The following is a 10841-nucleotide window of genomic DNA, read 5'->3' as shown; positions in this document are numbered from 1 at the left end:
CCTCTCTGCTGCATTCCTGATTCAAAGTCCTTCACCGAAGCTTCAGATGATACCCAGCTTCTAGGACTTAGACAGTAATTAGCTTTTATCCTTTCCCTGAAACTTACACAGCGGTAAATCTGTGAATACAAGAAAGGAATTTGAAAACTGGCCAATGTCCACGGTACCTCCCTCCTCTTCACCTTCCCAATTGCCCAATTAGGAGTTTTTCCTCCCATGTCCCACCCATCAAAGACCGGTGTGTCCCAAGAGTACACTTCATTTTTCTACTGCTGACACACAAGTCCAAGCCACCGCTGTGTCAGTCTTCCTATCTCGTATCTGCATCAGAGGTATCTCCACACCCAAAATCCATTCTGTACATAGATGCTAAGGTGGTCTAAAAGATGGGTTACATCTTTGCTCCCACGGGTGGGCCTCGTCCCTGTTGAAGGTCTTTGCACTTGCCAGCCCTTCCATCTCTGAAGCTCTTTATCCACATCTCTGTCTTAGGTGCTCCTTTGTATCTTGCACATCTCTGCTCAAATGTTACTTCAAAGAGGCTGCCTTTCAAAAACCAGTCAGAATCCAGCTCCCAGAATTGAAGGGAAGAGGGAGATGGAGCTTTCTGGTTCTTGTAACAAGTACTAAATAGTCATGTTACTATTTGATTAAACTGCAAAACTTTATAACTTTGCGAATGTTTACATTGAAACCAAATTTAAAAAGAAAAACTTGCAGACTGTATCTACACCCTTTGTCACTGTCATATCACCCTAAATTATTTTCATCAAAGGGCTTATCTCTGCAGTTATCTTGTTTTATTATCTTGGTCCACCTCCTTAGAATGTGAACCTTATGGCATCAGGGTCCTTGTATTACTAGTTTATTGCTATCTGACTAGATGTTGAATTAATTGTAAACAAAAATGAGTGACTGTAAAGGGACATTTGGAAAATGATTGTTTTATGGAAAACAAAATGAGAAATACTGAGGGCTATAAGATATAATATTTATGTAATTTTACAATATTCACTCCTGAATAATAAATTATTTGTAGTTAAGAAAGTAATGTTATCTTCTTTCTCCTCTTTTTTTTTTTTTTTCCTTTTGGCAGTATTGGGGATAGAACCCATGACCATTCTACCTTTGAGCTACACCCCAGCCCTATTTTTTTATTCTTTATTTTGAAACAGGGTCTCACTGAATTGCAGAGGTCCTCACTAAGTAACTGAGGCTGGCCATGAACCAAGGATCCTCCTGTCTCAGGCTCCCTAATGCTGGGATTACAAGAGTGCACCACCAGGCTTGGCTTTTTTTTTTTCCCCTCTTTTTTTTTTTTTTTTTTTTTGCGGGTTTGGGGATGTCCCAAACCCAGGGAACCCAGGGACATTTGACCTCCGAGATATACCCCCTGCCCTATTTTTTATTCTTTATTTTGATTTTTTTTTTTTTTTTTTTTTTTTTTTTTTTGGTGGTACTGGGGTTCCTGGAAACCCTTCTACCTCCAGGCTACACTCCCAGACCTACTTTTATATTTTCATTTGGAAACAGGGTCTCTTAAGCCAGCGCAGCTGGCTTCGAACCAGCGCGATCCTCCTGTCTCTGCCTCCCAAGCGCAGGGATTACAAGCGTACCACGCCCAGCTCTTTATTTTGAAACCAGGTCTCACTGAGTTGCAGAGTGCCTCACTAAGTAGCTGAGGCTGTCCGCGAACCGCGATCCTCCAGGTCTCAGCCTCCCTAATGCTGGGATTACAAGTGTGCGCCACCACGCCGGCTTTTTTCCTCCTCTTAATAACATCCTTTCTTTGGGAAGTAGAGTGCTCTTGAGAAAATTTGTGACTTAAAAAGTTAGTGGGTTGGTAACTTTTGGATAATTTTTTGGTAAGTTTTTGCAGCAGAGTAAGTAGAAACAATATTTAAATGGCATATATAAGGCAGGCATGGTGGCATCCACCTATTATCCCAGTGTTTGGGAGGCTGAGACAGGAGGATCACAAGGTCAAAGCTAGCATCAGCAACTTAGCAAGATCCTGTTTCTATATTTAAAAAAAAATTATATGAATGACTGGGGTGTAGCTCAGAAGTAGAATGTACCTGGATTTAATCCCCAGCATTACTAAATAAACAATATGTGTATAAAAAGTACATTTTTCCATAAGAAAGGAAGATTTCTAAGAAAGATTTTATTAGAACTAGGTGTAGTGGCACATGCCTGAAATCCCACTACTTGGGAGGCAGAGACAGGTTTGAGGATTACCTCAGCAAGTAGTGAGACTTATCAACCTAGTAGGACCCTGTTTTAAAATAAAAACAAAATAGGGCTGGGGATGTAGCTTAGAGGTAGAATGCTCCTGGATTGAATCCCAAGTATCACACACACACACACACACACACACAAAAGAAATATTTTATTAAATACTTTTGTTTCTTTGCGGAAATTGTGAGCAAAATAGGTCTACTTACTATTGGCCTCGTTCACTTGAACTGGAATATTTTTATTTTATTAAAAATATTTTCATAAGGAGAAGGTACATATGTTTCCTCTAATATGCCCAAACTAGGAAACACAGGATACCAGTGGGACTCCAGATAATGGAGGGGAAATATCAGCAAAGTATGAATGGAAAGATAGGAGAGGAGGAAGGCTGATCTTGATTAATGAGGGTCTACATCTGAACATGTGTAAAATTATGAATAAGACATGGTTAACCTGGTCAACCATTGGTGGGAGGGGGGAAGGGAAAATGGGGGCAGGGGGAGAAGGCACCAAATATAGTTTAAATATATACTATTTATGTTCAATGAAAAAATTGTTAAAAGAAAAATATTTTCATAAACTTGGATGAACTCTATAAATAGAATTTTTCCTCATTAACCTAGCAAAGAAATCACTTTTGGGGACCAGCACTACATTTAATATTTTTCATGATGACAAGTATTTGTTATAAGCAAGTGAAAAAAATGCCTAAATATTGTACCTGGGTTTGGCTAACTTCATCCTTATTTGTTTGATAAGGTTACTCAGCATGCTTTTAAAGTACTTGGGGTTAATTTTACCTTTTTTTTTTTTTTTTTTTGCTTACTAGTAAAAGCTTAGTGTTGACTTCAGTCATCTACACACTACTTTGGAAGTTCCATTCTTCAAAATAAACTCTTCCAAGAGGATCTGAAAATTCCAACTTTAGAAAAGTACAATGGAAACCATTTGGGCCTGATGGCACACACTTGGGAGGCTGAGATAGGAGTATTGCAGGTCCACAGACAGCCTCAGCAACTTTGTGAGGCCCTCTGCAGCTGAGTGAGACCCTGTTTCAAAAAAAAAAAAAAAATAAGGCTGGGGATGTATCTCAGAGGTAGAACATCCCTAGGTTCAATCACCAGAATCATACACACCAGAGAAAGAAAAAAGGACAGTGGGTGTTGAATCAAGAAAGGGCAAATCCTTTGCATTCAAGAATTTTTTTGTGTGCAAGTTGCTGGACAGCACGCTTACAGCACACATGTTTTCCACAGCTGCAGATTTTGAATAGTGACCCCTTGTTCTAGACCTTGGCTCAAGAAGTAAGGTTCAGGTTGCCAGCCCGTTTGTGTCTGCTCTTGCCTAATTTCTTCCCCACCATCACCCAAGCCATAGTAAAACTCACTGTGTAACTAACAGGTCAGTGGAAACTACTTGTTGAAACTGGTAGATAAGAAATGCTAGTGCATGAAGTATTGTCTGTCTAAAGTTATGAATCTGCATTTGATCTGCAGTGTATATTGAAACTCACCTGTAAACCAGCAGTTATAGAAGGGAAGCTGCAATAATGTCCCCCCCCCAGCATTTGATTATAAACATTGTCAAATTTAAAGAAAAGACCATTGAACAGGGAACACCTTCACATCTATTATATAAGCATTTTGTAGCTTTTGGTCCATTTCAAAATAAGTTACATGTACTGGTACACTCCACAGTAAGTCATTTTAGGAAACAAAACAAAATGAATTAGTGATGAATTTTGTGTGACTATAGCTAACCTCTAAAAGAGTCACATAATGTATGAAGTCACCACAGTCTCAGCATTTAGCACTGCTTAAAATATCCAATATTGTTATTTATACTCTACCTTTTTTTTGTGTGTGTGGTACTGGGGTTCCTGGAAACCCTTCTACCTCCGGGCTACACTCCCCAGACCTATTTTTACATTTTTATTTGGAAATGGGGTCTCCTAAGCCAGCGCACACGGCTGGCTTTGAACCTGCGTGATCCTCCTGTCTCTGCCTCCCAAGCGCGGGGATTACAAGCGTGCGCCACCATGCCCGGCCTATAGTCTACCTTTTTATGTGATTCTTTTTACCTAACTTTTTGCTATCCTAGACTTCTATCATTTATAACCTTTAGAGATTCTACCATATTCAAGAACCATGCATTACTTTTTTGTTTCTCTAAAAATATTTTATCTTTTTTTGAGGTACTGGGGATAGAACCCATAGGCATTCTACCCCTTAGCTATACCCTTAGCCCTATTTTTTATTCTTTATTTTGAAACAGGGTCTCACTGAGTTGTAAAGGGCCTCACTAAATAGAAGCCGAGGCTGTCCTCAAACTGCCATCCTCCTGTCTCAGCCTCCCAAATGTTGAGATTACAAGCATGCACCACCATGCCCAGCTTTTCTAAGAATATTTTAACTAAACTTATTTTTAGAGTAAAACTTTATATTCTCCCATAAATGGAAAACAAGTATCACTTATCAGAAATATGCATAGTCTTTTTTTCTACACACTAAAAACACAGCTATTAAGATGTGTGTCCTAAGTTCAGTTATGTACACCTTGGTATGCATACACCACTTCAGAAAATGCTAAGTTATAGTTTCCATCCTTCCCTCCTTTCCTCTCACAGATGTAGAGACAAAAGTCAAAGCTGCATTGGAAGTTGGATATAGGGATAACACTAGGCTGTTGTCTTTTTCAGGGACAAAAGTACCTTGTCCAGATAAAACACTTGTCTAAGTCTCGTCTTAAGCTGGTGATGCAGAGCTGAGGAGTGTTCTGTATCAGAGGTAGGGTGTCCATCTGCAGCCTCCCTAGCCTGCAGTCTGAGACTGTCCCTAGAAGACTCATGCTTCATGAGCTTTCTTAGGTTCCACTATGGTAGGAACAGAGCTATAACCCAATCCTTGCAGCCTGGTGGTGTGAATGCAGAAGATGCCCAGCCACGCCTGCGCAAGTGCTTCTCAATGCACCACTCAGGTACGTCATTCCTTTGTGACTTGTGAAACGGTCAGTGAGGGGCAAAGAGAAGCTGGAAATGATCCTCTCATACCTTTTCCTCTCAAGAGGTGGAGAACAATGTCCTCCCTTTTATGGAAACAGAAGTACAGGAAGTTATTCTCTAATAATGACCTCCTGTTGCTTCCTCCTATGGCGACCAAGTGCTGTACGATGAACTTGGAAATGGAAATGATGCACTGTGCGTTAACAGCCAGAAACAAAGTGTAGAGTATGCTCCAGGTAATTGCTAGGCAGTTCCTTGCAGGAGGCACCCCAGGTAATTTGCCAAATGGCAAAAAATTGGGCAGATTCACATTCACCTCTCTTAACAAATCCTTTTCTTCTCAGGCCCCGGTGGCCATGTGCCAAATCTAGCTGCCTGAACCTCAGATATCCCAACTGGTCTTTTCTTTCCTTCCCATGGCTAACAGATCTCCCCCCTTCTCTCCCCCTCCCCCCTCCCCTCCCTCCCCTTCTCTTCCTCTCTCCTCTCTCCTCTCTCCTCTCTCCTCTCTCCTCTCTCCTCTCTCCTCTCTCCTCTCTCCTCTCTCCTCTCTCCTCTCTCCTCTCTCCTCTCTCCTCTCTCCTCTCTCCTCTCTCCTCTCTCCTCTCTCCTCTCTCCTCTCTCCTCTCTCCTCTCTCCTCTCTCCTCTCTCCTCTCTCCTCTCTCTCTCTCTCTCTCTCTCTCTCTCTCTCTCTCTCTCTCTTTCTGTGTGTGTTACCAGGGATTGAACCTGAGCTAAGCTACAACCCCACCCCTGTTTTTTTTTTTATTCTTTATTTTTGAAACAGGATCTCACTAAGAAACTGAGGCTGGCCATGAACCTGCGATCCTTCTGTCTCAGCCTCCCAAGTACTGGGATTACAAGCGTGTGCCACCATGCCGAGCTTATCTCCTTCTTCTCTACCTGTAGGGACAACTTGGCTTCCATTTGGGTTATAAAAATCTCATTTGGAAAAATTATTTGATTAAAATACTAGGGTATTAATGATGGATAGGTATTATTTGTACTTTATTTTAAAATGGGGCTCATGAAACCCTCTTTCAAGGCTAACCTAGGGAAGAATGAGAGGATCTCTTTAGTTTCTCTTGCCTGTTAATTGTGAGGTCCCTCCCTGCTGCTACGGTTCCATGTCATGTTCACTTCTGAAAGACGGCTGGCGTTTGTATTAGCCATCTCAACTCCCGTGTCTACTTACAATCTCAGCCACCAGGGAATAGTACTTAAGCCATTATTATGAGGTATATCCTTAATGCATTCACTCACTTCCCAAGTCACAAAGAGGCTATTGGTTTTCTAACAAAAATCACCTACTGGAAGTTTTATGTATGTCAAAATTGCATATATAGATTAAAATAAATACAGCCGGACATGGTGGCGCATGCTTGTAATCCCCGCTCTTGGGAGACGGAGACAGGAGGATCATTCAGTTTCGAAGTCAGCCGCGCTGGCTTAGGAGACCCTGTTTCCAAATAAAAAGTATAAAATAGGTCTGGGAGTGTAGCCTGGAGGTAAAAGGGTTTCCAGGAACCCCAGTACCACCAAAAAAAAAAAAAAACCCAATAATAATAATAAATAAAATAAAAAATAAATGTGCATATGAAAGCTCTAAACTTTGAAAAAGGATAAAGTTGGAGGGTCAATATGGTTTGATTTTTAAGTTAAATAACAATATGGTATTTACATCAAGATGGACAAATAAGTCAACAGAACATAATGGAGAGTGGTGACCCTGGAGCTGAAGGGCTCTTCCCCAAGGCTGTCCTTGGGGGGTCTCAGCACCCCTGGCCTCCACCTAGCAGATGCTAAGAGCAGCACTTCCCTGGTCATGACAATGCAAAGCATTTCTAGACACTGCTCAAAGTCCCTGGGTGAACAAAATTCCTTCCTTCTGTCCTCCCAAGAGCCACTGGGCTAGGAGGAGAGTGGAGAGGCCCCTGGAGGGGAGCCACACTGCAAATACAGAGGACCAGAGCCCAGCAAAGGCCTAGGAGCTGGGTGCAGCTAGAGGGCAGTGGGAAGGTGGGAAGCAGAGGAGCTCAGGAGGTAAGCAAGCCCTGCTTAGACCACGAACAGAACTGACATTGGAACTCATTTCTAACCACCAGAGAGAGAAAAAGAGAGCAAGAAATAGCAATAAAAATAAATTTCTACTAGTGTTATGATTAAGTCACCATGCAAGCTGCTTTAGGTTTCTTTAGAAAATATATCTAAGGAATACATTTTTAAGTTTGCCCTTCAGTCCACAATATCCAGAATTTATTCCCTTTCTGTTTTCTAAATCACACTTTTTTATTTATTTATGTATTTTTCTACAAAGGTAGACATCTATTTTATTTTTGTACTAGGGACTGAGGATTGAACCAGGGGCATTCTTCCTCAGCTATACCTCCATCTCACATATGGTCAAGACCAAGTAGGATCTCTGCTCTAAGGTAGGTTCTTTTTGTGTGTGTGTGTGTGTGTGGTACTAAGGATGGAACACAGGGGCCTTCTACCTCCGTGCTACACCTCCAGACCTATTTTATATTTTATTTGGAAATGGGGTCTCACTAATTTGGTGAGAGCCTCACTAAGCAGCTGAGGCTGGCTTTGAACCTGCAATCCTCCTGTCTCAGCCTCCCAAGTACTGGGATTACAATTGTGCACACCATGCCCGGCTACCCGGCTAAGAGTGGGTTCTTTAGGGATAGTTAATGATCTAAATAAGGCTGTCATGATGATGATGATGATGATGATGATGATGATGATGTGTGTGTGTGTGTGTGTGTGTGTGTGTGTGTGTGTGTGTGTGTATGGTACTGGGGATGGAACCCAACGGCACTCTACCTCCAAGCTACACTTCCAGCCCTATTTTGTATTCTTTATTTTGAAACAAGTTCTCACTAAATTGCAGAAAGCCTCACTAAGTAGCTGCAGCTGGCAGTGAACCTGGGCTCCTCCTGTCTCAGCCTTCCAAGGAATTATAAGCATGTGCCACCATGTCTGGCTCCACTTCTGTATTTTCAAGTTTAGAACACTGTTTTGCAAATGCTTGCAGATATTCATTGCTTGCTAAAATATATAGTCTTTAACAAGAGTTCTGATGTTATTTAGAAACATGGTCTTGCTAAGTTGCTGAGACTGGCCTCGAACCTGTGACCCTCCTGTCTCAGCTTCACAAGTACTGGGATTACAGGCATGTGCCAACATAACTGACTGAGGTAGACCTCTCATGTGACCCTTTATTTATGTTTTAGCCTTTCTTTTCACATAGAGAAGTAGCGAGTTAATAGGTAAAATCATGTGTTGGAATTTCTGTCCAGTTTTGGGATCTTTATGAGTTTGTTATGTTATCTGTTATGAGAATAACAGCCTAAAGATATCCATGTCCGAGTTCCTGAAGCCTATGAATGTTACTTTATACGGCACAAAGGATTTGAAAGATATAAAGGGTTTAGAGATGGGAGTTTTTCCCAGGCTACCCAGATGAGCCCTAAATGTAGTTGGGAGATTTCAGTCTCAAAGGGAGAAGGTGGTGTGAAGATAGATACAGGGATTAGAGTGGTGCCACTGGATGCTGGCAGAGGCAAGGGACAGATTCTCCACCGGAGCCTCCAGGGGAATAAGCCCTGCCTGACACTTGATTTTAGCTCTGGGACACTCAGTTCAAATGTCTTGCCTTTAGAACAGAGAGAGAGCTGGGCATGGTGGTACATGCCTGTAATCCTAGCACTTGGGAGGATGAGACAGGAGGACCACAGGTTCGAAACCAGCCTTAGCAACTTAGCAAGACTCTCAGCAGCCTAGTGAGACCCTGTTTCAAAACAAAACAAAACAAAAATACAAAAGGCTTGGGATGTAGCTTGGGGGTAGAATACTCCAGGGTTCTATCCCAAGTACCACAGAAAAGTAAATAAAATTAAAATAAAATATAAATAAGAGAGAGAGAACAAATTTCTGATTGTTTTAAACTACTGAGTTCACAGTAATTTGTTAGGCAACTCATACTGAGCTCTGTTCGCAATGTTTTTATTTTTGCTTTTGTTCAATTATTTACTTGTTTTTGTTCTTGCTAATTGCTTTTCTTTCAACCAGTGTTTTGCAAATGTAAGAACAAAGTTATATATTTACAACTGGTGGTTAAAAATGAGTTCTAATGTCTGTTCTGTTCATGGTCTAAGCAGGGCTTGCTTACCTCCTGAGCTCCTCTGCTTCCCACCTTCCCCCCGTCCTCTAGCTGCACCGAGCTCCTAGGCCCTTGCTGGGCTCCAGTCCTCTGTATTTGCAGTGTGGCTCCCCCTCCAGGGACCTCTCTACTCTTCTTCTAGCCCAGTGGCTCTTGGGGAGGAAGGAAGGAAGGAATTTTATCCACCCAGGGACTTTGAGCAGTGTCTAGAAACACTTTGCATTGTCATGACCAGGGATGTGCTGCTCTTGGCATCTGCTAGGTGGAGGCCAGGGGTGCTGTGAGACTTCCCAAGGAGGGGCCTCAGTGAAGAACCCTTCAGCTCTAGGGTCAGCGGCAGTGCCGAGGTGGAGCAGCCCTGCTTAGTCCCTCCACCCTTTGCTCAGAAGCAGTTGCATTAATGCCGGGCGTGGTGGCGCACGCTTGTAATCCCTGTGCTTGGGAGGATGAGACAGGAGGATCGCACAGGTTCAAAGCCAGCCTCAGGTACTGAGTGAGGCTCTCAGCAATTTAGTGACACCCTGTTTCCAAATAAAATATAAAATAAGCCAGGGAGTTTAGCCTGGAGGTAGAAAGTCCCTGGGTTCCAGTCCCAGTACCACACACACACACACACACACACACACACACACACACACACAAGTGGTTGCATTAGCTGGGCTTCTTGGGATTGCGTCTTCTCCTCTGTGGCCCCCCTGATCCAGATTCCTAACCCAGGCTGTGTGTACCTTTCTCCAGTTACCACAAACCATCCTCACAGGTAGTCAAGACCAAGAAGGATCTCTGCTCCATGTATGGGTTATTTAGGGATAGTTAATAGCCTACATAAAGCAACCACAGAAATTTCAAGTTTAGAACACTGTTTTGCAAATGCTTACAGATTTTGTTTTTTGCAGAGGAACATGTGCTTTAACATGAGTTCCGATGTTATAAAATATCCAAACTTCAGAAACAGTTCTCTAATCTTTACTTTTCACTTGCAGGACATTTATTTAGCTGATCATAATGGATTAACAACAATAACAAAAACCTGGTGGTGGGTGTGTGGCGAAAGCTTGTAATCCCAGCTACTCAGAAGATGGAAGCCGGAGGAGCATAAACTCAGCAATTGCGGTACTAAAGATTGAAACCTGGGGCATCCTACCATCAAGCTACGCCCCCAGCCCTATTTTATTTTTTATTTTGAAGCAGGGTCTCACTAAGTTGTGGAGGGCCAAGGCTGGCTATGAACCTGTGATGCTTCTGTCTCAGCCTCTCAAATACTGGGGTTACAGTCGTGCACCACCACACCCAGCTGTTTTAATTTTATTTTGAAATAGGCTCTTGCTAGGTTGATGAGTGTCTCTTTGCTGAGGCTGTCCTCAAACTTGCGATCTTCCTGTTTCAGCCTCCCAAGTACCGGGATTAAAAGCATGCATCATCAAGCCCTGTTT

This window comes from Muscardinus avellanarius (assembly GCF_963383645.1).
Source record: "Muscardinus avellanarius genome assembly, chromosome: 3".
Taxonomy (NCBI): Eukaryota; Metazoa; Chordata; class Mammalia; order Rodentia; family Gliridae; genus Muscardinus; species Muscardinus avellanarius.
This window is presented reverse-complemented; position numbering follows the sequence as displayed.